Source organism: Pseudophryne corroboree (assembly GCF_028390025.1).
Source record: "Pseudophryne corroboree isolate aPseCor3 chromosome 3 unlocalized genomic scaffold, aPseCor3.hap2 SUPER_3_unloc_21, whole genome shotgun sequence".
Taxonomy (NCBI): Eukaryota; Metazoa; Chordata; class Amphibia; order Anura; family Myobatrachidae; genus Pseudophryne; species Pseudophryne corroboree.
The window spans coordinates 321,362-324,141 of NW_026967510.1; positions in this window are offsets into that span (position 1 = coordinate 321,362).

Sequence of the window (2,780 nt, forward strand, 5' to 3'; positions counted from 1 at the left end):
AGACAATACATGCCGCTCACCCTATATAATAATAGGAACAAGAAACCACAGGCCCCTCCGCCTGTATATTATGGCAACACAGGTCGCTCCTCCTGTATACTATGACAGTACCGGACGATACCCCTGTATATTATGCCACTACAAACATATATATTGGTAGATGCTCAATTAGCTTAGTGATATCATTCAGGTGCTCGAAAGGGAGGGGTATTTCTGAGCAAGAAAGAAAGGCAATTGGTTTCCCCCAGTACCCTGAATGATAACCGTAACCAGATCTAAATCCCACATGATAATAGAATTCAGAGATCTTCGTTACACATATTTGAGCAAATGTGTGAATAAGCCCCAAAGCCGCATCAAGGAGTCTCTGTATATTTGGGGTCCCTAGCGCTATATCTAGGTGCAGGGTGTGGCATCCCAAAACACCAGCATAAGCCAGAAAGCCCAGCGTAGCATACCAGTGAAAAAACTATAGTTATGCCACTACCCCTGTATACAATGACGACACAGGATGCTAGACCTGTATATTATGACAACACAGGCCGCTCCCACTGTATACTATGACAGCACAGGATGCTACCCCTGTATATTATAGCAACACAGGCCGCTCCCCTTGTATACTATGACAGCACAGGATGCTACCCCTGTATATTATGACAACACACGCCACTCCTTCTGTATAGAAAGACAATACATGCCGCTCACCCTATATAATAATAGGAACAAGAAACCACAGGCCCCTCCGCCTGTATATTATGGCAACACAGGTCGCTCCTCCTGTATACTATGACAGTACCGGACGATACCCCTGTATATTATGCCACTACAAACATATATAATGGTAGATGCTCAATTAGCTTAGTGATATCATTCAGGTGCTCGAAAGGGAGGGGTATTTCTGAGCAAGAAAGAAAGGCAATTGGTTTCCCCCAGTACCCTGAATGATAACCGTAACCAGATCTAAATCCCACATGATAATAGAATTCAGAGATCTTCGTTACACATATTTGCGCAAATGTGTGAATAAGCCCCAAAGCCGCATCAAGGCGTCTCTGTATATTTGGGGTCCCTAGCGCTATATCTAGGTGCAGGGTGTGGCACCCCAAAACACCAGCATAAGCCAGAAAGCCCAGCGTAGCATACCAGTGAAAAAACTATAGTTATGCCACTAACCCTGTATACAATGACGACACAGGATGCTAGACCTGTATATTATGACAACACAGGCCGCTCCCACTGTATACTTTGACAGCACAGGATGCTACCCATGTATATTATGACAACACATACTGCTCCCCCTGTATACTATGACAGCACAGGATGCAACCCCTGTATACTATGACAGCACAGACCACTTCTTCTGTATAGAAAGCCAATACATGCTGCTCACCCTATATAATATTAGTAACAAGACGCCACAGGCCCCTCCCCATGTATACTATGACAGCACAGGCTGCTCCCCCTGTATCCAATGATGGCACAGGATGATATCCCTCTATATTATGAAAACACAGGCCGCTCCCCCTGTACACTATGAAAGCACAGGATGCTACCCCTGTATATTACAGCAACACAGGCCACTCCTCCTGTATACTATGACAGCACAGGATGCTACCCCTGTATACTATGACAGCACAGGATGCTACCCCTGTATATTATGAAAACACAGGCCGCTCCCCCTGTACACTATGAAAGCACAGGATGCTACCCCTGTATATTACAGCAACACAGGCCGTTCCTCCTGTATACTATGACAGCACAGGATGCTACCCCTGTATACTATGACAGCACAGGCCACTTCTGTATAGAAAGCCAATACATGCTGCTCACCCTATATAATAGTAACAAGACATCACAGGCTGCTCCCCTTGTATGCTATGACAACACAGGCCGCTCCCACTGTATACAATGACGGCACAGGATGCTACCCCTGTATATTATGACAGCACAGGCCACTTCTGTATAGAAAGCCAATACATGCTGCTCACCCTATATAATAGTAACAAGACATCACAGGCTGCTCCCCTTGTATGCTATGACAACACAGGCCGCTCCCACTGTATACAATGACGGCACAGGATGCTACCCCTGTATATTATGACAATACAGGCCGCTCCTTCTGTATAGAAAGCCAATACATGCTGCTTTCCCTATATAATAATAGTAACAAGACACCACAGGCCTCTCCGCCTGCATATTATGACAACACAGGTCGCTCCTCCTGTATACTATGACAGTACAGGACGCTGCCCCTGTATATTATGCTACTACCCCTGTATACAATGACGGCACAGGATGCTACCCCTGTATATTATGACAACACAGGCCGCTCCACCTGTATAATATGACAGCAGATGATGCTACCCCTGTATATTATGTAAACACAGGCCACTCCCCCTGTATACTATGACAGCACATGATGCTACCCCTGTATATTATGTTAATACAGACCGCTCCCCCTGTATACTATGACAGCACATTATGCTACCCTTGTATATTATGAAAACACAGGCCGCTCCTCCTGTATACTATGACAACACAGGCCGCTCCCCCTGTATACTATGACGGCACAGGATGCTACCCTTGTATATTATGAAAACACAGGCCGCTCCTCCTGTATACTATGACAACACAGACTGCTACCCCTGTGTATTTTAGCAACACAGGTCGCTCCCCCTGTATACTATGCCAGCACAGGATGCTACCCCTGTATACAATGACAGCACAGGCCACTCCTTCTGTATAGAAAGCCAATACATGCTGCTCTCCCTATATAATAA